Source organism: Aegilops tauschii, chromosome 4 (assembly GCF_002575655.3).
Source record: "Aegilops tauschii subsp. strangulata cultivar AL8/78 chromosome 4, Aet v6.0, whole genome shotgun sequence".
Lineage (NCBI taxonomy): Eukaryota > Viridiplantae > Streptophyta > Magnoliopsida > Poales > Poaceae > Aegilops > Aegilops tauschii.
The window spans coordinates 255,633,410-255,658,165 of record NC_053038.3 but is presented as its reverse complement, the minus strand read 5'-3'; positions in this window follow the sequence as shown (position 1 = coordinate 255,658,165).

Here is a 24,756-nt window from a genome sequence, read left to right as displayed (position 1 = left end):
AATTTTCAAATTTGTTTCTAAATAAGAAAATACCAGGAAATGTGTTTATGATGTCAGCACCGCGTCAGGCTTGCGTCGGCAAGTCAACACAGTCAAAACAGACAAGTGGGTCCCGCATGTCATAGACACACTGGTCAACAGGGAGTTAATTAAACATAGACTATTTTAACCCGGGGTTTAATTAGGGTGTGGGGCCCAAATGTGAGTCGCACGGGGAGGGTTAATTAGCAGCTTAAACAGGGATTAGCCGGTGGCTAATCGCCGGCGTAAGCGGGGCACGTCGGAGTTGCCCGTCCGGCCAACTCCGGTGACGAGGGGTCGTGCGGCTAGGCTTGGTGGAACTGGCGCAACGAGGCGCGTAGGTTGGTGGCCTCGGGCTGTCCTGGGGTGGCCAGGTGTGTCGCCGACGTCGAGGTTTAGCGGCGGCGGAGCTCGGGCTCGAGCGGGTGCAGGGTTTCAGCAAGAGCTGGAGCAACGGCGCGGCGCGTTCACTTCCCGGGGACGCGGTGAGCATGTTGATGGTGCTGGGGCGACCGGGAGAGCGCAGGAGCATGGAGCTTGTCGGCCATGGAGGCGGCCGGAGCTCGGAGCTCGCGGACGAGGTTGCTACGGCACGGGAACAAGCAAAACGAAGGGGGGAAGAACGGGCAGGAGCTCACGGTGAACTCGATGGCGTCGTCGGTGAGGTCGGGGAAGCACCGAAGAGAGCGGAGCGGCGATGGGGATCTCCGGCGTCCAGGGTTGAAGAAGACGACGAGGAGAGCACTCGGGGGCGTCCGGCGGCACTTGGGTCTTCGGGGAGGCATAGGAGACGGTGGCAGATCTCTGGATTATGGTGGCGACGCTAGGCAGTGGCAGTGGCCGCGGCGGCAGTGAGCAGCGGCGATGGCTGCGCTCAGCGCGTGCAAGGGAGAGAGGCAGAGGAGGGGAAAGGGCACGGGGAGAGTGGGAGAGTGTTCAGGAGGGGTGTGTGGCGATGTTACAGGAGGCCAGGGGAAGCAGGCAACAAGGAGGTGGCGCGGCGCATACGCGCGGGCAGCGGCAAACGCCCTCGTGCCTGCTGGCACGAGGTTGAGGACGACTGGCAGAGCCAGGTAGGCTGGGCCGGCTACAGGAGTTGGGCCGGGTAAGTGGGCTGCCAGGTAAACTCTCTCTCTCTCTCTCTCTCCCTGTTTTTTTCCTTTCTGTTTTTGTTTTCTATTTATTTCTTTCTGTTTTGATTTAGTTCATAAACCAAATCATTTTAATAAGTCCTGAAAATATTTGTGGGCAGTAACTAAATTGTTTCAGAGGCCCTCATTAAGTTTCATAATATTTGGAGCTACCAAATGTTTTATAGGAATTAATAGCTCCAATTCAAATACAATATGAGTTAATTCAAAAATCCATAAATGACCTAGAAAAGTGTGCACCATTTTTGGCAGAGGTTCTAGACCAATTCAAAAATCATGAACTTTTCTGAAGTGCATTTTGGGTTCATTAATAATATTTTTATTTTGATCCTAGTTGCATTTCATTTGGTGCTAGGATTTGAACATCCCCATTTCACGTTTAAGCATAATTTAAACATGATGCAACAACCAAGACTAGTCCACAAGCAAAGCTATAGCTAGGGCTGTGACAAAGGGATAGTAGAGACACGATGTTTACCCAGGTTCGAGCCCTCTTAAAGGAGGTAAAACCTTACGTCCTGTTGATTGTATTCGATGAGTATAGGAGTTACAAGAGTTGATCTACCTCGAGATCGTAATGGCCAAATCCTGGCTGTCTAGCCTATGATTCTTCTGATAGCCTCTACGAACTAAACCCTCCGGTTTATATATACACCGGAGCGGCCTAGGGTTGTACAGAGTCGGCTTACAGAAAAAGGAAATAACATATACGGACACCAAACTTGCCATCCAAGTATATAGGAGTCCTATCCGGACACGGGGCATGGTCTTCTGTTTTTATCTTCACGGCCCATCAGTCCGGGCCATATCGAATAGATTGGACACCCGATGACCCCCTCATCCAGGACTCCCTCAGTAGCCCCTGGACCAGTCTTCGATGATGATGTGTTTGACACGCAGATTATCTTCGGCATTGCAAGGCAGGTTCCTTCTCCTGAACATTGTGAGATAGCTCCCTGTATAGAGGAACTATATCCGGCTCTGCTCTATCGATACAACCCTTAGCCATGAAGGCAATAAGTCAAAATTGGTATAGTGTCTTTCACTGACAACTTTTTTGGTGAAGCGTCACGCTTGACTCTTTAACATTTCAAACCGTTTTCATGCCTCCTATTCCGCGTTTCGAGGCTTAGCCTCCATTGGCACGTCTTGTCAATGCAGGGATTGTGCCGGCTCATTACGAGATTCACATCAATGTGGTTTGGGTAACCCAACTGTGCCTTACGCACGATCTTGTGGGGAACAGGCGAGATTTATGGATTAAGAGGGGGACGTTTGGTATTTTTACAGTCTCTAAGAGGATAAATATCCCTCCTTTTTCCCCACGCCTTCTTCTAGCTCCTGCCTTCCCACCTCTAAGCTTAAGCACCCAAAACTCCAATCTTTCCCACCACTGCCACCCTCCCCAGCAATGGACGTGTTCGGCTCCAAGGGCAAGTGGGAGGCCTCCTCTGTCACCGAGAAGGACATCAAGGATCTTCGGAGCGCGGGCTATCTGTCCGCGGATATCGCACACAGGCTCCCTGAAAAAGATCAGGTGATCACTACTTCGGAGCCTGGTGAGAGCGTCGTATTCATCCCTCATTTCCTTCGGGGGCTAGGGTTTCCCCTCCACCCCTTCGTCCGAGGTCTCATGTTCAACTATGGGTGAGATTCACACGATCTAGCCCCAAACTCCTTCCTCCACATATCGGCGTTCATCGTCATGTGTGAGGCTCTTCTCTACATCCCGCCACACTTCGGCCTATGGCTCAAGGTTTTCAATCTGAAGCCGAAGGTGGTCGAAGGTCAGCAGGGGACTGCGGTGGGGCTATGGTAAGAAAGCTCCCCAACACCATCTTTCCCAAAGGAGCATTTGTCGAGACTATCAAGGTGTGGCAGCAGGAGTGGTTCTATATCAACGAACCCCGCGACGCCAAGTGGGCGGCGACACCTGACTTTAGATCCGCACACCCAACGAGACTCACCTCATGGACCGCCAAGGGCCTTGATTTGGGTTCTCAGCCGGAGGTGATGACGCTGCAAAAGCGCATCTCCAACGTGTTGGGTAAAACACTTGTCTCACAAACGTGATTCAAGTGATGCTCTTCCGCCGTGTCCTTCCCTGCCAACTCCGAGCCTCCCCTATGTTGGAGTTCAATCCGGAGGAACCACGAACCTTGAAGCGCTTCTTCGGCACCACACACGAAGATGTATGGAAGCAGCCTTCAAAGCCCAAAAAGTTGGCTGATGAAGACCAAGGACATCGGACTCGATAGCGAGAACACGGCCTCAGCGGTAAGCATAACTATCGTGGAATAGTCACGGCAGATGTCCTGTGTGAGGACTTAGTCGTGAGGCCAACGCATCTATGTGGTAGCTTGAGAGGGGTTGAGCGGAATCGAGAGACGCAATACAAAACAAGGGTTTAGACAGCTTCGGGCCCCGGGAAAGATCATCCGGTAACAACCCTACATGTTGTTTGTGGCTAGGTCTCATTGTCATCACGAGAGAGTCGCCGGTAAACCGGCTCTTTGTGTCCAGCCCTAGAGATTGTTTCTTCTTGCTTGTCCCTCTTTGGGGAGCCCTGCCCCTCCTTATATATGTTGAAGGGGCGGTTTACATGACTAGTCCTAGTTGGATTAGGACTACTCTATTACAAGTGGAGTCCTAGTCTTGCTTCCTTTGTAGGAGAATATTCCTTATGTCTTCATCTTAAGCCGGCCCACCATATCATGAGCCGGCCTTTCATGAACTGCCCGTTGGGCCATCGGGTCTTGTTGCTCCTCTGACCCGCCTGCCGGATTACCAATGAATCGTAAACCGCCAGGTCCAAGCGGGTCGCCTGTGAATCGCCAAGCTCTAGCCGGGTCATACATCCGGCGGTTTATACCGCGGGTATATCCCCGACATTAGCCCCCAGTTTAATTTAGATTTATCCATGTTAAACTGATCCTACAACATAAACACAAGAACGAACTTGACAGGTTGTGCTTCGGGTTAAATATTCTTGTAAGCCGGCATCTGATCATCCTTAAGTCCTTGTTATCTCCTTCTAGAAAATCCGGGTCATTAGGCCAGCTACATAATCAATTTGCTTGTAGAAGAAATATTGCAAATAAAGAATCCATTTAAATCGGCCCTCAATGCTCTGACTTGACAAAAATATTGGTCTTCAAATATTCAACTGATATTCAGTCGGTTTGAAAATATAGAACTTGCCGATCTATGATTTCCAAAATCGCCGGATTATAAAAACTGATAATTCCTGGTCATGATCGTTGCCAACGCCGGTTCATGATTGTTGCCAACGCCGGTTCATGATTGTTACCAACGCCGGTTCATGAATATTGATGACGCCGGGTTATGATTTTTGCAGACACCGGGTCATAATGATTGGTGACGTCGGGTCAATAATATGTTGGTGACGCCGGGTCATAATTGTTGCGGACACCGGGTCAATCTGGTTAGCTCAAAACTGAAAATTGGAAGATATTTCTCCCTTATATCCATATTACTTGTAGCCCCCAAGTCTTGAACAGAACAAAGTGATGATTTGAGACTTGTTTCCATATAATTACTGCCACTTTGAAGAAATCCATGTTGTTCATCTCAGTCACTAGTAAAAACTGAATACTCCATATATGTAGCCCCCAAGTGCCGGGTTGTCATGCTTGCAGCAACCTGGGACTAGTAATTGCCTTATACTCATAAAAACTTCAACCAGTGTAGCCCCCAAGGGCCGGGTCATTATGCAATAATGATCAGGGACTTTATAAATATGATCATGTAGACTTGAACAATAACGTGTAGCCCCCAAGGGCCGGCTCAGTAAGATAATATTGAGCTGGTACTTTATATATACTTCTTTGAAAACAACATCATATAATGTAACCCCCATCATGGGGCTTGAACCCACGTCCACAAGGTTAAGAGCTTTGTGCTTTACCAACTAGGCAGTGGATCCTTCAATATAATGGATTAAGACTTGTGTACCTTAAATTTTTGACAGGAGCAATTGGTAGCCCCCAAGGGCCGGCTCATTATGATGTGATGAGTCGGGTCTTCAATAAGGCCAGTAAAAATGACTTTGCATTAGCCCCCAAGTGCCATGGTGCATGCTGGCAGTGACATGGGACTTGCATCTTTCATGTAATCTCAGCTTGAATAATGTAGCCCCCAAGTGCCGGGTCGTAAACCTGCAGCGACTCAGGGCTATTCCTTCAATTGTAGAATAAATCATATCCATCGATAATATAATAGCCATTGCGCTAAAGCGACTTTGAAAACCTTAATCATAATACTGGTTATTGATAACCATAATAAAATCCAGCCATGTTGGCTATTTGAAGATTTGAATAAGATAATCCAATGATTTATGAGCGCATGATTCCAATGGCGTAATCCAAATATATACTGGCGACTTATAGTCCCAAGCCAGGACGGGTTAACAAACACCGGATAATTCCTCATCATACACTGGCGACTCATCATCTTAAAGCCAGGTCGGGTTAATAAACACCGAATAATTTCTCATCATACACTGGCGACTTATCGTCTTAAAGCCAGGCCGGGTTAATAAACACCGGTGACTTATAATTATGCTTTATTCAACCTGTTTCTGCATACAACAAGTTTAAAGTGTCCTGGCGGTTCACCGCCGGACGGGTCATAATGCCCAACATATAGCCAGGGTTTATAAGCAAGGCTGCACTTAAGAATAATCAAATATGAAATATATCATACCTGCGACATTTGAATCACATCGTTGGTTTACCAACATTTTGTAGGAAGGGTGATAACCCAAATCTTGAGTACTGATAACTCCTTCCATATTGTGCCGGTTTATGATAAACCGTACCGGGTTGTGATAAACACCGGATTATCCATATATAACATTGGTGACTTATAGTCGAAAACAGACTAGGTTAGTAAGCACCGGATTATAACTGATCATGTACTGACAACTTGTAGTTGAAAGCCAACCGGGTCAATAAACGCCGGTCTATCAAAAACATTATAAATCTCATCAAAAGAGAAAAAAAAACTTGGCAAATAAAAGCATATGAAAACTTGTAGTCGAGGCTTTTCACGGGCTGCCAGGCCCCAAATTCGAGGCTTTTCATGGGCTGCCAGGCCGCTGAGTTAAACCATTTTACAAAGCCTTTTAAGAAGGACCTCAATCTTTAACAAATCGTCATTTTAACTTTGACAAGTTCAGGGTCTTACAAGATTGACTTGTCAAAGTTCGGTGGGTCATACCAGGTTTTCCTGGACGGAGTGACTTACTTAAAGAAGGCATGCTAACCTGGGGTTTTAGGTGTATACACCAGGCTTCCAAGCCGTGGCTTGATAGTCTATTAGAAGTGTAGATTCTTTGTTCATTGTGATAGCAAAGAATCCCCAAGCAATATTTTGAGCTGTGCTCAGTGGGTGCCTATGTTTGAGTTGTTATTTTGCAACACTCTCTTTGGCCCCTAAGTAGTTTTCTGGTGTAGCTATGGTTCGGACATGACCAAGCCCCCAAGTGATTTTTCTGGTCGCCTTGCGCCGATCAAGAGGTGTAGCTATGGTTCGGGTACGACCAAGCCCCCAACTGATTTTTCTGGTGGCCTTGCGCCGATAAAGAGGTGTAGCTATGGTTCGGGTACGACCAAGCTCCCAAGTGATTATATATATTTCTGAGCTGTGCTCGCCGGGTGCCTATGTTTGAGTTGTGTTGTGCAACAAACTCTCTTTGGTCCCTTTAATTTTTCCTGAGAACTCAAACTTGCGAGAGATTATCCTTTTGAACCAGAAATTCTTAAACCGGATATTGAGAGCTTCAATGCTTTGGGGGAGACATCTTTCCCTTGAACCAGATTTTAAACTTGAACTTGCGAGAAGTTAATTCTTTTTTGAACCGGAATTTCTTAAACCGGATTTGAGAGCTTCAGAGTTTTGTGGGCAACAGATTTCCCTTGAACCGGATTGTAAACCGGAATCCTTTCTGATGACCCAGAACTTCTTCATTGAGCCAGGATTTTGTAACTGTCATATACTTTCTAAGCCGGAGATTTTCTGACGGCCTTTAAATTTTCATCAATATAACAGTAGCTTCCGGGACCGGGTTATCTTTCCCTCCATCGTCTTGGGGTTCTTAAATTTGCTGAAACTGGCAAGATTTGCTGAGCCATGTTATCGTAGCCCACGAGTCTCAAAGGTGACTCAAGGAGTTGGTTTGAGACTCTCCATATTTGACCGTGGTATAAACCGGCATAAGTTGTATATCACTGGTGTTGATAGCATGATGTGAATCCACAGAAGGTTGAGGTGACTGCGGCGGGTTATAAATGATCCCGTATGAGCCGTGTCAGCAACTCGGCCAATGGTTCCTTCCAACTGGCTATTTGAAGTTAACCAAACTATAGTGGCGGCGACTTGTGTGCCTGCCCATTGAGCCATCCAGTGCAGACGGTGGCTGATAATATATGATAATTTGCCTCCAATTTGGAAGAAAAACCGGGCTACCCAAGCAGTGACTTGCTCATACTCAATAAATAGCTAATGCAGAATGGTGCGGCCCGGTGTGTTGATGTAGACCAAGCCGCGAGAGACGGACGGAAAAGACGACCGCAACATCAGAGACGTCACAGACAGATGAGTCGGCCGTGGCGTTGTAAGCCAGTGCGGGTGGGAGAGTCGGCCGCGGGGGCGGTCGGGTGACTGTGGTATTGTAAACCGGTGCAGACGGGGTGAGTCGGCACCGGCGTTGTAAACCGGCACGGACGGGCAAGTCGGCCACAGGGACGGTCCCGGTGAATTGAAGTAGTCCGGGCCGCAAGGGCGGCGTCTTGCGCACATATTCTTTGATCATTATGGCACGGTCATATGCTAGCGTATGACAATAATTGTGCGATTTATATATCCATGATCCGGCCATCGTCTTTAGAGTGACCAATTATCCTGCATATAAAATACAAAGACCAAAGTAATTGTTCTTTGACAAAAACAATATATGCTAACAAGATAAATTTAAATGGAGGTCACCTGATTTATTTGGACGACGGATGATCCGTTTCAACGCGACAAAGGCAGCTCAGGCCAGCCACAACCTTGAAGATAGCAGGGAGCGAACGGTGGAGGCGGCTCGGAAGACAGTGGCGGCTGAGGCAAACTGCTCGACATGTGTACATCATCTCCATGAGCTTTCACCTTATTGTGTTTAACCAACGCGACCTCGTGAAAACGGTGTCTGACCACCGCTCAAGTTTGATCTCCAAAAGGCATTTCAGCAAGCTTATCAGATTCGCGTTTAATTTGCTCCATATACTGAATGAACTCATCAACCGTACATGAAAGTACGACCCTTTAAAACGCTCAACCATAGCATCCTTTGTTTCTTCAGTCCACGCATTGTCCAATTGCTTTTTAAATGCTTCAATAAGAGAATCCCCATGCATGATGACTGTCAGAGAACACCAATGGTACTTCATCCCCTAATCCATTTTCTCCATCAACTGAAGAAGTAGTCAATAACTTCCATTACTTTATTCAGTTTTGCAGATATTGTATCAAGGAAAAGGAGTGGCCTGGCTCGGGCGACTCAACACGCAGCCGTGGGGGCGCTCACGGGCAGGGCCACGGTGGGGGCGGTAGGAGCAGCAGGCGGCTCAGCATAGGCGCAGCAGCGGTTCGGGCAGCACAGCCGAGAACTTGGCGCGCCAGCAGGTTCGCGGCAGAAGCAGCTAGGCGGGTCAACAAAAGCAGCCCAGGGTGCGGCCGGCTCGTCGTGTGACGGCGGCGGCGTGAGGCGGCCACCGCGGAGCCACTTTAGAGGAAGTGACGCAGGTCGACGAAGGCGAAGCGGTCTCAACGGCGACTTGCAGATGGTTGTACCAATGCTGCTAACAAAGCGGTTTAACAGCGGAGCTCCGGCAAAGGATGATCTGACGCGGCTCAGAGATGACTGCGACAGAGGTAGCGAGGCGAGTGCAGTGGCGGCTCGAAGTGAGCAGAGGCAACCCATGGCGATGCTGCCGGCGGCTTTGCAGGCGAGCGGGCCATGGCAGAGGCGGCTCAGGTCAAGACGGACGCGGCGGCGATCGACGGAGGTGGGAAGGTGCCTACGAAGCGCGGCCGCAGCACAACAGCAGCAGAGCCCGCGCCCATCTCTGCTTCTGAGTCGTCGCCGGTTTGATGAATCCACGTCCGTGTTCCCTTCTCGTAGTGACTCCCTCTTTTTTTTCTTTTTTTTCTACTTTGACTTTTCTTCGATTTAGATCTTGCAAGCAGATCGAACGTGGCTCTGGCCATTGAGAGAATAGTCGTCCAGCCTAATCTTTTTACTTGATATAACAAGTAGTATTTGTTTGATTGATACGTGCTTGCTCATACAGACATACTTGCCAATTGATTTGCAGTCTTCCGGTCGTCAGACTAAGGAATAACAGCGGTTTGTAGGTGCGGTGAAGTCAAACCGGAGGTGGAGCAAGGTGACTCGATCTTGGCGGATTAGTACAAACTCAAGGCCGCGATGGCAGAGACGAGCAGCGGAGGCCAGGTCACAACCGCGGGAGCAGGAGGCTCGGCCACAATGGCAGAGGTAACTCGGTGACGAGGTCGTGGCCGCAATGGGGTCGGGGCCGCTCGAGGGCGCTTGGAGTGACGGAAAGCAATCGTGTAGAGGCAGTCTCGTGCGGCGTCTCTCCGGCCAACAGACAACGCAACCCTCACATTACTAGCAGCCATCAATTAGTACTCATACAAATCCACCGTGTCTTCGATTCACTTTTGGTCAAGTAGTACTTTTTGGTCTCCCACGCGATTCTGAGCTTTGGAGGCCATGCTTCTGTCAATGAATAAGGCCGGAGTAGGCGGCATCTTTGATCAATAATTTGCCACCATAGGGCTGTACTAGGGACATAAAACGCAGAGGTCTGTGTCAAGACCCATGGCCACCCTAGGCACAGGCGGATAGCGATTACGCTACAGCTAGTTTGGTATTATGCCAATCTCGGATTCGATGACTTGGACTTCTGCTTGGGATCGGTGTCGCGGCCTCTGACGCAGATACGAGCAGCGGATTTAGATCGAAACCGCAACGAAAATTTCTGTTAACTTGGCGACTTGCGGCAACGCACAGACATGCAACTTTAATTCTCGCCCCAATTTTGCTCGCACCGCTCGATTGTTCATCAATGATGCAGATTCTTCCAAACCGGCTTCACTTCATCCGAAAAATTGTGAACCTCTCGATCCTGGGGAGATATCCCTCCAAGAACTCAACACCACCATGCGCGGCCCCACGGTGGGCGCCAACTGTCGTGTAATAGTCACGGTAGATGTCCTAGTGTGAGGACTTAGTCGTGAGGCCAGCGCATCTATGTGGTAGCTTGAGAGGGGTTGAGCAGAATCGAGAGACGCAATACAAAACAAGGGTTTAGACAGCTTCGGGCCCCGGGAAACATCATCCGGTAACAACCCTACATGCTGTTTGTGGCTAGGTCTCATTATCATCATGAGAGAGTCGCTGGTAAACCGGCTCTTTGTGTCTAGCCCTAGAGATTGTTTCTTCTTGCTTGTCCCTCTTTGGGGAGCCCTGCCCCTCCTTATATATGTTGAAGGGGCGGTTTACATGACTAGTCCTAGTTCGATTAGGACTATTCTATTACAAGTGGAGTCCTAGTCTTGCTTCCTTTGTAGGAGAATATTCCTTATGTCTTCCTCTTAAACCGGCCCACCATATCATGACCCGGCCTTTCATGAACCGCCCGTTGGGCCACCGGGTCTTGTCGCTCCTCTGACCCACCTGCCGGATTACCAATGAATCGTAAACCGCCAGGTCCAAGCGGGTCGCCTGTGAATCGCCAAGCTCTAGCCCCGACAATAACCTTGCCAAAGACTTGCTTGGTTAGTATTTCAAGTATAATGAAGATTATATTATCTGCTTTCCATACAGGGCTGGACGGTAAAGGCGGAGTGGATCAACTGTCCGGCGCCACTGCTGGAGAACCCGGCCACACCCCAGCTAATGGAGATGTTGGTCCCGCCTCCGTATCAGGCGCTGGAGAATAAGGCCAAGAAGAAGAAGGGAAAGGAGGCCAAGGACGGCCCATGTCACAAAGGTCATTCAGATGCAATATCCAGAGAGACCGAAGCCCTCTCATCCCATGAGGGAGATGAGGATGAAGAGGAGGAGGTGGTGGAAAGCGACTCCCCTCGTACGGGGAGAAAGAAGAAGAGGGTGGCCTCTGAAGACCCGAAGGGGGAGGCGCCCAAGAGAGGGAAAATGACCCTCCAGGACAGTTTGGACTCAGAGTCCGAACTAGTACACAAAAAGCCTCCCAGGGTGAAGTCTCTTGCCGAATCGTAAGTATTCACATATTCACTGTTTATCTTCGGTCTTCCCTTTTCCATTATATAAGTTGCTTTTTTATTTGCTTTTCAGTCCTCCCCGCGAGCTCTCACAAACTCCATTATCGGAGGGGAATTCTCTGCCGCCCGAGATGGCACAGAGTGAGATGCCACCACGAGCCCCCTCGCCTAAGGTCGTGGAGGACACCAAAGTGTTATCCCGAAGGACCTCTCCTAGCCGGGGGGGTGTCGGATTCACGGTTCCGGCTAACCCTTGAGGTCCGAACTTTGGGGTGTGCACGAAGAACACTCTCTTCCTAGCTCGCCCGCTCGCTCAACGATCTCACGGCCTAGCTCGACGAACCTGAAGAACACGAGACACAAGGGTTTATACTGGTTCGGGGCACCATTGTGGTGTAATACCCTACTCTACTGTGGTGGTAGTGGATTGCCTCAAAGGTTGAGGATGAACAAGTACAATGGATGAACAGCCTCCTGAGGAGAGGTGTTCTTGAGCTTGGTGAGCTGGCGCGTCTGAATGATTCGTCCCCTTCCTATCATGGTGGCTAGTCCTATTTACAGAGGCCCTAGTCCTCTTCCCAAACGTAGGCGGAAAGGGATCCCACAATGGCCAATTTTGAAGGGAGACAACTAGTACTATCCTGACAAAAGGTGGTCTTCGCGTCCCAAAGGCTCTGGTGGTGACGCTGCTGTGGGTTCCGCGATGACCTCCGTCCTGCCGTCCTGCTGGTCTTGGTCTCGTTGCACGAATATGGAAACCTTCGCGCGATGCCTCGGGACTCCTCGCCTGTGCCTGCCCCTTTAGCACCAAAGAGGAAACTGGTACGCTGTGCCCGCCGGCGCCCGCCTGGCCTTGGTCGTCATGGCTCACGTCACGTGAACCTCGCGAGGGTGCCCCTTGCATAGGTATCTCCGCTCCTTAGGAGCCAACCTAGGAAGGTCGCCCCCAGGGAGGTCTTTGTGTCGCCCGCCTCGCGAGGGTCTTGAGTGTTTGCTGCTGAAGCTGGGTCGTACCGGGCCGTTGGTGGAGCCACGCCGTGGGCCGCAGGCAGGCATGTCTGGGTACCCCCGTTCCCAGGACACCGACAGTAGCTCCCGGGCCCAAGGCGCGGTCGAACTTGGCTTCGAGGCAAAGCCAAAGGGTAAGTGCGGAGCGCCGCGGGCCCCAACTGCCTGCGGCCTTTGCCAATTCGTGGTGTTCAATGGTACGTGGGAGCCTCCACTTCCCCACGCGGCCTTGATATCCGCCAGGCTAGGAGGACGCCATTGTCTAGACAGCTCCACCTCCATCGCTAGCAGCGTGCTCACCCAACTCCTCTGCCTTCTAGGAAGCAGCGGTCTCCTCCTCCGACCTGACTAGGATCCAACCATCTCCATCGCCATGGCGCCGAGCCAGAAGAAAAAGCCCCAAGCCTCAGCCGAAGCGCCTCCGGCCTTCAAGCCCACCGTCGAGCGGTCAGTGGTGCTCAACCAGGAAGGGATGGACAAGGTCTACCCAGTGCTCGCCACCGACTCCAATGAGTGGGGGACAAGGGTGTCTTGGCCTGCATCCCGCGCTGTGATTGATAGGACGGCCACTGAGAACCCCATCCATCTTCACGCCCTATGGGCTGGTCTGATCCCCCCTTTCTCCACCTTCTTCAACGCCATGCTCTCTCACTACCAAGTCAATGCGCTGCACTTGGATCCCCAGTCCATCATTCTTCTTGCCATCTTTGCCTTCGTCTGTGAGGCCATGGTGGGCATTGCTCGCTCCGTGGCTCTGCTTCGCCATTTCTTCTCACTTCATCTGACTGATGTCCGGCAGCACTCGGGATACTTGAGCTTCCACGCCGTGGCGGTGATGGCTGGCTCGGGGATCGACTTCGAGCTCTCACCGGTTGTGAGCAGATTCCGGAAGCGGTGGGTGTTTGTGGATGCTGGCGTGCTCAGCCCCCTGCTCTTGCTTCCAATGGCACCAGCTGCTCCCAGCTCCGGCTGGGGGCACGCGAGGCCCGCTGACCCGTGGCTCGCCCACGTCTGGTGTCGGCAGACTAGGCTGAAGGATCTCGAGGTGACAGCCCCCATGGTTCGTAAGGAGTTCATCTGGCACCGCACTGCTCCGCTCCAGTGCCACTCTCGACCGATGTGGACTTTCTCCGGCAACAAGGACCCATTAAGGCTTCACGCGCTCGGGCTTCCTCCTGGGGTGTAGTGGACTGTGCTTGAGCTCCTGATGGGTGACCCGTCGCCAGCTAATATGCCGGAGGAGGGCTGCCTCTTGTACTGCTGCTCGAACAAGGCGGAGTTCGCGAGGCAGATGCCCCCATTCAACGAAAGGGGGCTGCGCCCAGTCGGCCTTGGAGGGCCTCGCGAGAGCCCTGTTTTTGTGGTTCCTTTGCCCGCCGCCAGCGCGACGCTCCCCCCGGAAGTGGGCACAGAGGGGCGATCGCCGTCAATCGCTAGCGACGTGGCTGCTGAAGAAACGGCGTCGTTCGGGGCTCCTGAATTGACGACCCCTAGGGCTCGGGTGAGCCGCCCTGAGGAGGCGACTGGAACGATGACGCAGCCCGATGCTCCGGAGGCGGAAGCCCCCGAGGCCCTCGCAAGGCGGAGGATGAAGGGTCGAGGCAGCCCGATATCGTGAGGGCGCCTCCTCAAAGGCCACACCAGCCATCCATGGCGCTAGTGGTTGCGCCCGGGGCTTCGGCCAGCTTCGCCTGAACTTCGCAGCTCTCCGCAAGAGGAAGGGGTCTTCGAGCTGCAGTGATGACGAAAACCGGCCATTGAAGCAGAGGAAGTACATTGCCATAGACGAGTGAGTACCTTATCTTCGTAATTTCCTGAGTATTGCATCTCCTCCTGACCGCAACTCTTTAGGGTCCCTTCGGCTGGAGCGGCAAAATCTCCTGAGAAGCAACCTCCACCTGCTCCGAACTCTTTGCTGACCCTGAGTACCCCCTGCCGGGTTGCTGCGCATGGCACGGGGCATGGCGAGGAGGTGGACGTGCCGACCAGGCATCCTGACCCTACGTTCTTGCTGTCCCTTCATAGCGGGCCTACCTGGGGCGCCGAAGGCGTGCCGCGGGCCCCTCCACTAGTCATCGCCCACAGCGGGGCAACCTCGGCCTTGGCCTCGTCCTCGAGCACCGAGGCCCGGAAGGCAGCGGGGAAGGTGTTGGCTTCCCGGGAACGGGGGTACCCAGACTTGCCTGCCTGCGGCCCATGGCGTGGCTGCATCAATGGCCTGGTACATCCCATCTTCAGCAGCAGCTACTCAAGACCCTCGCGAGGGGCCGAGCCTCGCGAGGGGGACGACACCAAGGAGCGGAGATATCTATGCAAGGGGCACCTCGCGAGGTTCACGTGACGTGAGCCACGACGACCAAGGCCAGGCGGGCGCCAGCAGGCACAGTGTACCAGTTTCCTCTTTGGTTCCAAAGAGGCAAGCACGGGCGAGGAGTCCCGAGGCATCAGGCAAAGGTTTCCATATCGGTGGAACGAGACCAAGACCAGCAGGATGGCAGGACGGAGGTCATCGTGGAGCCCACAGCAGCATCGCCACCAGAGCCTTTGGCTTGCGAAGACCACCTTTTGTCAGGATAACTTGTACTAGTTGCCCCCCTTGAAACTTGGCTGTTGTGGGATCCCTTCCTGCCTGATATTTGGGAAGAGGACCCAGTCCTCGATAAATAGGACTAGCCACTACCATAGAAGGCAACTCATCTTGGATCGGACCTAGTTCACTGAGACCACCCTCACACTCATCAGCTCACCGTGCTCAAGAACACCTCTCCTCAGGAGGCTGTTCATACCTTGTACTTGTTCATCCTCTGCCTATAAGGCAATCCACCACACCACACTAGAGTAGGGTATTACACCACAACTGTGGCCCGAACTAGTATAAACCCTCGTGTCTCTTGTTCTTTGGGTTCGTCGAGCTAGGCGTTGAGATCGTCGTGCGACCGAGCTAGGAAGAGAGTGTTCTTTGTGCGCACCCCATAGTTCGAACCTCAAGGGTTTGCCGGAACCCACAGTCTGACATTTGGCGCGCCAGGTAGGGGTGCGCCGAAGCTTTGCCACTCTGCCTGCTTTGTCCTGCTCGCATGGCAGGTGCCACTCCTCCGCAGGGTCGACGGGCGCGCGCGGAGGCTCCGTGGGCATCCGGGCCTTCACCCCCGCCTTGCGGCAAGTGCGGTGGCCGCACAAGTTCAAGCCATAGATGCCACCTCGCTACAACGGCACGGCGGATCCAGCGGCCTTCCTGATGGCGTACAGGGAGGCCGATGTTGAAGCCGGAGGCGACAACCAAGTCATGGCCAACTGGTTCCCCGTGGCACTCGCTGGCATGCCGCGCGCCTGGCTGCTCAACCTGCTGGGGTCCTTTGTAGCCTCTTGGGAGCAACTGCGCAGCCTCTTCATCGCGCGCTTCGCGACGCAGGCGCCCCCTGTCGTAGCAGCCCTCCTTGGTGGTTCACGGGTGCCGCCCTCGGATCGCCATGTCAAGCAGTTCGTCCGCCACATGGGCGCTGCCCACGTGAAGTAGGGGACTCCCTCAGGATGGGTGGCGCTCCAGGCTAACCTCACGTTCAGCTCAGAGGACCACCCAGCGATCACTGTGGGCTCAGGCACACTCCTGATGCTCTGCACGCCCACCGTCTACAACGTAGCAATCACCAACACCATCATCGACGGAGGGGCAGGCCTCAACGTGCTCTCCGTAGAAGCCTTCAGCTTGCTCCACGTACCGCTCGGCCGACTCTGCCATGCCAAGCCTTTCTGCGGGGTCGGTGATGGTTCCACCAGCCCCTAGGGCAGATCCGCCTCCCCGTCACCTTCGGCACCCATGACAACTACCGCACCGAGCTCATCGACTTCGACATCACTCGCATCGGCCTACCGTACAATGCCATCCTCGAGTACCCTGCCTTAGCTCAGTTCATGGCGGTGACCCATCCCGCCTACAACCTCATGAAGATGCCGGGGAGCAACGGCGTGCTCATAGTGCCCGGGGACACCAAGGAAGCTCTGGCGGCCCTTAGGCCCGCCATCAGGGCCGCGGCGGCAGCTCGCCCCACCGACGAGGCAGTGTATGGGGCCCAGGGGGCTGCGCCGGCGAAGAACAAGCAGCATTTTTCACAAGATCTTGCCAAGACGAAGCAAGTACCGGCCGATCATGACAGGGCCTCAGGAGCCACCTACACCATAGGCGCCAACCTCGACCCCGACCAAGAAGAGGCACTGGTGAAGTTCTTGCGAGTGAACAAAGAGGTATTCGCCTGGGAGCCCAAGCAGCTGGTGGGAGTCCCGAGGGGAGTAATCGAGCACCACTTGAGGGTGTGCCCCAATGTGCGCCCGGTGAAGCAGAAGGTGCGACGACAGTCCACGGAGAAGCAGTCCTTCATCCTCCAGGAAACCCGCAAGCTGCAGGCGGCGGGTATCATCCCTGAAGTCCGGTGTCCGGAATGGTTGGCGAACCCTGTTGTCGTGCCCAAGAAGGGCGGGAAGGAATGCATGTGTGTCGACTTCACCAACCTCAACAAGGCCTGCCTTCAGGACCCGTTCCCACTTCCACGCATCGATCAGATCGTCGAGTTACCACCAGATCAAGATGGCAGTGGAGGACGTAGAAAAGACGGCCTTCTTGACCCCGTCCGGGGTGTACTGCTACACCTGCATGCCATTCGGGCTGCGCAACGCTGGGGCGAACTTCTAGCGACTGATGCACATCACCCCCAGCAGCTTGGGAGGAACGTGCAGGCCTACGTCGAAGACATTGTGGTGAAGTCTCGGGAGGCAAGGACCCTCATTCAGGACTTGGAGGAGACGTTCGCCAGCCTGCACCAGGTGGATCTGCGGCTCAATCCAGAGAAGTGCATATTCGGCGTCCCATCAGACAAGCTTCTGGGCTTCCTTGTATCGCATAGGGGTATTGAGGCGAATCCAGAGAAGGTCAAGGCAATAGAAGAAAGGAGCCCGCCTCAGACACTCAAAGAGATGCAAAAACTCGCGGGCTGTGTGACCTCGCTGGGGCGCTTTATCTCTAAGCTGGGGGAGCATGCCCTACCGTTTTTCAAGCTGATGAAGAAGAAAGGCCCATTCGAGTGAACCCTGGAGGCGGACCTAGCATTCACAAGACCTCAAGAAATACCTGACCAGCCCACCGGTGATGGTAGCGCCTCGTCCCCTCGAGCCCCTGGTGCTTTACCTAGCCGCCATGCCTTATTCCGCCATCGTAGCGCCGGTGGTCGTCCGCGAGGAGCATCAGGACAAGAGCGAGCCGAATAGGGCCTCACCTTAAGTTGGGAAGGTGCGGCAGGACGACAGCGCCCCTAAAGACACAACGACGTCGGCAGATGACTAGGCTCCATAAGACGGCGCCCTCAAGACTGCGGAGGCCTCAATGGGCAGTCAGGCTCCTGAGGTCTCCCGGCCTCCGGAGGCGTCCCAAGCTCCGGAGGCCTCGGATCCCATCGAAGCTCCTACCCTCGTCGAGCACCCAATGTACTTTGTCAGCACGGTTTTACGGGATGCAAGGGCATGCTATCCCATGTTGCAGAAGCTTCTACTCACGCTCCTCGTGGCCTCGCGCAAACTGCATCACTACTTTCAAGGCCACCCCATCAAGGTCGTCTCGGCGTACCCGCTGGAGATGATACTCCGGAGCCCCAATGCTTCAGGAAGGGTCGCCGAGTGGAACATCGAGTTGCAGGCGTTCCAGCTGGAGTTTAGCACCACCAGGGTCATCAAGGGAGCCGCGCTCGCCGACTTTGTGGCGGTATGGACCGACGCCCCATGACCCGAAGTGGGTGCGGACCGATCTCTCTCACCAAGAAGCGAAGCACCAGATGGCTGGGTCATGTACTTCGACGGCGCCTTCGCACGCCAGTACGCGGGGCTGGCGCTGTGCTCGTCTCCCCCACCCAAGACAAGCTCTTTTACGCCATACAACTCTGCTTCCAGCAGGGCGAGAAGGTCTGCAACAACATCGCGGAACACGAGGGGTTGATCGCTGGTCTCAAGGCTGCGGCGGCCTTGGGAGTGAAATGCCTCACCATCAAGGGCGACTCTCAACTCCTCGTCAACTTCTCCAACAAGGTGTACGAGCCAAACGGCGAGCACATGGAGGTATACCTCGCGGAGGTGCGCAAGATGGAGAAGCAGTTTCTGGGCCTGGAGCTGCAGCATGTGCCTCGTGGCACGAACAAGGAAGCCCGCTACATCGCCAAGAGGGTGTCCAAGTGTCAACCATAGGAACCCGGCATCTTCAAGGAGCGGCTCTTCAATCCTTCTGCGACCCCTCCGGCTGCGGAGTCAGCACCGCCTCGAGAGGAGCTTCCCCCGCCACCAGCCTCAGGAGCCCCAGCCTGCAGCCCGACTTCAGGAGCGCGCGTACTCCTCGCGGTCGAACCTCAGGAGGGGTGTTGGACTGAAGAGTTTAGGGCATACCTGGGGCAAGGAATACTACATGAGAAGGACGAGGATGCGGAGCGCGTGGCCCGGCAGGCTACAGCATATTGCATCCAGGATGGTGAGCTATACAGAAAATGACCAAACAATGTTTCCTTGCGATGTATCTCCAGGAAGCAGGGGTGCGAGCTGCTAGCTGACATGCATGGCGGAGATTATGGGCATCACTCGTCGTCGCGCACCCTAGTGGGCAAGGCATTCCGCAGCGGGTTCTACTAGCCAACGGCACTCAACAACGCAACCGAGCTGGTGAGATCCTGTGAGGCCTGCCAATTCCATGCCAAGCAAATCCATCAGCCAACTTAGGGCCTCCAGACTATCCCACTCTCATGGTCGTTCGCGGTCTGGGGGCTGGATATCCTGGGCCCCTTTCCTTGGTCTGGAGGTGGAAGCTGTCCGCACCATCCTAGCCGGGTCAGCGGTCAAGTTCATCAAGGGCCTCATGAGCCGGTTCGGGGTCCCGAACCGCATCATCACCGACAACGGCTCGCAGTTCACTAGCAATCGCTTCCAGACATATTCTCCTAACCTTGGAACGCAGATATGCTACGCCTTAGTGGCACACCCCGGGAGCAATGGCCAAGCCGAGCGCGCCAGCACGGAGGTCTTGAGAGGCCTCAAGACCAGGACCTTCAAGAAGAAGCTCGAGGCTCGTGGTAGGGGCTGGTATGATGAGCTCCAGTCCGTTCTGTGGTCCATCCGCACCACCGCCACCAAGCCGACAGGCGAGACCCCATTCTTCCTCGTCTACGGAGCCAAAGCGGTTCTACCTCACGAGGTCAGGCATCGCTCCGCGCGGGTCCTGGCGTTTGACGAGGCACATTAGGACGCCATGCAGGGGATGGACCTCGTGCTCGGGGAGGAATGCCACCGTCAAGCCTCGCTCCGGGCGGCAAGATACCAGCAGGTGCTGCGACGGTATCACTGCCGCAGCGCCCGCTCCAGGACACTCGAGGTGGGCGATCTTGTCCTGAGGCGGGTACTCTCTAGGGAAGGGCTGCACAAGCTCTCACCCATGTGGGAGGTTCCGTTTAGGATTGCCCGCGTCTCCAGGCCTGGCGCCGCGCGCCTGGAGACGTAGGACGGGATCCCCATCCAGAACGCCTGGAACATCCAGCACCTCCGGAAGTTCTACCCATGAAGCAGGGCCCAGTGCCTGTGAAGGTCTCCGCCCGTGACACTCTTACGTAATAATGAGTGGGGATGTACATGCCCCGGAGTCTTCGGAGCAACCTTTTTAGTAGAATTTGAAGTTTTGGTGTTTCTCGATTGCTTGGTGGAATCCCTTCTCTCTGCTTTTTTGCTCGGTTCTTTGTTTTGCGCTAGGGAGGACAGTAGTTGCACGACGCTCTCCCTCGCATGCCTCGCGTGGGGGCTGGGCAGGTGTGTGCGTGCGCTGGGCTAACCCGGTCGCGGGCACACCTTGCTAAAGCCCTGTCGCTCTAGAGCTTCGGCTCCCCTGTTTTTCGCGAGGCGCCCTCGATTGAGCTCGTGATCGGCGCACCCTTCTAAGTCCGTGCCCCACGGGTACCGTGAGGTGGTGCGCTAGGCAATGATCAGCCCATGCCTGAGGGCTCGTGCAGGAAGGATAAGGATTTCCTAACGAATTTTTGCAGCTTTGTGATGTCTCCCGAGGTCAGCGGCTCCCGAGTCGGCAGTGGGGAAGCCTCACCACATGCCAGGAAGCGCGCCCTCACAAGGTGGAAACTACATCGGATGTGTCAAGCTAAGTTATCCCTCTATGCCTATGTGCCACAACACAACGCAGAAACTATGAACATGACATGAGCGGCATAAAAATTATGGTTAATTACACGCCCTCTTAAGGCCCCATACTTGTTTTTTTGGAATACAGGAAGAAAGTAAAGGATAAGCAAAAGCGGCACCCACGCCCGCAGCAGCTCATGAGGGTTGGCTCTCAACGCCCCCCTGGATTCAGCTGGAGTCTTCCTCGCACTTCACCGGGGCGCGGCGGCGGGACGACCCGCCACGTCCTCGTAACGAGCTCGGCGATGTGGCGGTTGGTCGTAGCCACCGTTGCTTGAGCTTTGGCCGGAGGAGGAGCTGCCCCCGCTAGACAGGCCGCGGACGTCGCCCAGGGCGAGCACGCCCTCGGCGTCGTCACGGCAGCGTCTTCCCCAAAAATCCTCATGTAGAGGGTCGCAACGCCATCATACTTGAAGTGGAGGGTGCAACTCCTGCCCAGGCCGCGTGCGTGGGCAAACGTCTGCCAGCCGCGGGCCAGGACCGTGTTGCCTGCGGCGGAAACCTCCACCACGACACACGAGGCCTTGCTGCAGCAGCTGTCGGCTTGCAGCCAGAAGCCGTCGAGACCTATGGCCGGCAGCTCACCGACGAATGAACGCGGGAGCTGGAGCCAAGTGCCGTCCGACTGCTCCGACCACACGACGAACTCCGTGAACACCTCCACCGAATGGAAGCGCGGCCGAGGAGGCTGGGCGACCACGGCGCGCCTCCACTCGGTGCAAGGGCTGCTCCACCTAGAACGGCCCCCATTGTGGGAGAAGACACCACCGCGGCTGCCAAGGGTGACGCCGGCCCCCGAAGGGGTGCGTCCGCGCCCTAGGGGAGGCACAGCGGGGGTCGTTGCATGCTTGCAGGGGCGTCCAAGCCCCCTCTTAGGCGGTGGCGAGTCGGGCCCCTCCTGGCGAGCCTTCCCTTTCTCCGCGGCCGAGAACCTCTTCGTCGTCGCCATGGGTGACGCGAAAAGATGGTGGAGCAAGGAAGAAGAAGCAGATGGAGAGGAGAAAGAGATGAGCGATGGGGGCTCCGCCCCTCTCGTCATTTATAGCCAGAAGGAGGCCAACCTCCGACCTCCACGATCACAGGTAATTATGGTTTCCTTCTGCATGCATCAGGGTCTCGTCAAGCCGAACGGTTGCCGAGGCAGCATGGGGAAGCGGAGACGCCCATGTCCCGTCAATCGCCACGTGTCAATCAAGTCCGCAGGCTGTTGGGGCCCGCGGTGCTTCGCACTTGCCCTTTGGCTTCGCCTCGAAGCCATGTCCGAGCGCGCCTTGCGCCCGGGGGCTACTGTCGGCGTCCCGGGAACGGGGGTACCCAGAGTTGACTGCCTGCGTCCCATGGCATGGCTCCATCAACAGCCTCGTACGGCCCATCTTCAGTAGCAGCCACTCAAGACCCTCCCGATGGGCCGAGCCTCGCGAGGGGGACGACACCAAGACACCCTCAGGGGCAGCCTCTCTATGCTGGCTCCCGAGGAGCGGAGATATCTATGCAAGGGGCACCTCGCGAGGTTCACGTGACGTGATCCATGACGACCAAGGCCAGGCGGGAGCTAGTGGGCGAAGTGTACCAGATTCCTCTTTGGTGCCAAAGAGGCAAGCGCAGGCGAGGAGTCCCTAGGCATGAGGCAAAGGTTTCCATATGGGTGCAACAAGACCAAGACCAGCAGGACGGCAGGACAGAGGTCACCACGGAGCCCACAACAGCATCACCACCAAAGCCTTTGGCACGCGAAGACCACCTTTTGTCAGGACAACTTGTACTAGTTGTCCCCCTTCAAACTTGGCCGTTGTGGGATCCCTTCCTGCCTGATATTTGGGAAGAGGACCTGGGTCTCTATAAATAGGACTAGCCACCACCATAGAAGGCAACTCATCTTTGATCGGAGCCAGTCCACCGAGACCACCCTCACACTCATAAGCTCACCGAGCTCAAGAACACCTCTCCTCAGGAGGCTGTTCATACCTTGTACTTGTTCATCCTTTGCCTCCAAGGCAATCCACCACACCACACTGGAGTAGGGTATTACACCACAATCGTGGCCCAAACCAGTATAAACCCTCGCCTCTCGTGTTCTTTGGGTTCGTCGATCTAGGCCTTGAGGTCGTCGTGCGAGCAAGCTGGGAAGAGAGTATTCTTCGTGCGCACCCTAGAGTTCGAACCTCAAGGGTTAGCCGGAACCCACAATCTGACAGAAGGCGCCCGCCTTCGGCCCCCTACCAGGAGCAGGCGAGCCATCCCGAGCCTCCTAAACGATCCCTAGTGGTGAGGACGGACCCACTCGTGCGCTTGAGCTTGCGCGCGGGCGCGGCGCTGTCCGCCACGAGCGCTTCCAGGAGGCGATGGGCGCGCTGAGCCAGCTCGGGGAAGAGCTTGTCGACGTCGATGCCCGCCTTGAGACGGAGGGCCTTCGGCTGGCGGAGGAATGGCGTCAACTGAAGGTGGCCATCAACCTCGGGCGTCTTCAACGTGAGCGCTCCAGGGCAAACGCCGAGACGTCCCTCGCGACCTCGCGCGAGGCCAGTGCCCGGGCCTTGGAGGAGGCCAGGGAGGCTGATCACCGCCGCGAGGTCGCGGAGGAGGGCGAACGGGAGCTCCAGGCCTGGAACGCTACCCTGGAGGAGCAGGTCGAGGCGCGCAGGGCCGTCTTGGCTTCGATGAGGGGGGCACCTTCCGAAGAGAAGGAAACCTTGAAGCGTGAGGAGGCGCTGATGTTGGAGGCCTTGGAGCGTAACCTCGAGCTTGAACGGTTGGAGACGAGGGAGTGCCAGGTGGCCCTGGCGGAAGACGCCTCCAGCGCGCGCGAAGCCGGGATCCAAGAGAAGGTTGACCGTAGGGTGGCGAAGGCTCGTGGATATCTTGCCAACAGGTACGGCCTGAAGCTAAAGCTCCTGGAGGCCAAAGCTGAGGGCAGAACCACTACCCTCAGGTCAAGGCTGGACGAGGTGGAGCAGAGTGAGAAGGACGCAGCAGTGGCCCTGACCTCTATCCAGGCCGACCTGGCCTCCGCTCATGCTGAACTGCTCTCGCTTCAGCGGCAAGTTGCTGACACCACGTCCCTCGCGCAGCAGAATAGGGAGGAGGCGTGACGTCGGCAAACGTTACAGCGTGAGCATGCTCCCATGCTCTAGGCCCTCAGGGTGAGGGCCAAACGGGTGATGGGCACCATCTACAAAGAGAGCGCCCCTCATCCCCACGCGGAAGACTATGCCAGCCATCTCCGCTTCTTCACCGACGTCGTGACGCACCTGGAGGACCAGGCTGCGAGGGCTCGCGAGCTTGTTGAAGGAAAGAGCTGAGGCCTCCTCGGGCGCGCGTTCTCCCACGTCTTTAGCCATCTCCAGAACTTCGATCCCCACTTCGAATTTGACGCCGCCATCGCCCCAGTGCTCGTGGCCATCCGGGACAACTTGGCATGCTGGGTGGACGATAATGTGGACGCTCTGGTCGGGGCCTTCGCCACCGAGGACGAAGCGGCGGTAGTCGCGGCGGACGAAGGCGGCACGGTTGATGATGGTGAGGACGACGCCAGCGAGAGCGCCAGCAGCGTGTATGAGAGCGATCCGGACGACGCTGCGAGCGACATGTCCGATTGAGCATGCACTCCTTTACTTTGAACCTGCACACAAAGACTTGGACACGGCCCCTCAAGGTGTGAGAGCATTTTTGGAGTGGGAGCCCCTCGTGTAAGCAGACTAATGTTCTATTTTTTAGGCCGGACTTGAAACGTGCTTCTGCGAGCTCATGAGCTCCTCCGCAGGCTTGCTGATGTAACTTACCTCGGTCCAAGTGTGCCTTGAGCTAGTTTTGTGGCTGCCGGCATGCTTTCCTCCTGACGGGAGCCCTCTGTGGGCTCGCGAGGTTTTAGATTTCCTGAGGAGCCTGCTGGTCCGCCCGAGAGGGCCTCGCGAGGAGTGAATGCCAGACTATGGCAAGGTGTGCGCGTGGTGACACTATGGCAACCGCACTTTTGGTCCCGGGGGGTTTGCTGCCTGCCCGGGCTCTCCTGAACGCAATCGACGCGCGCATACCA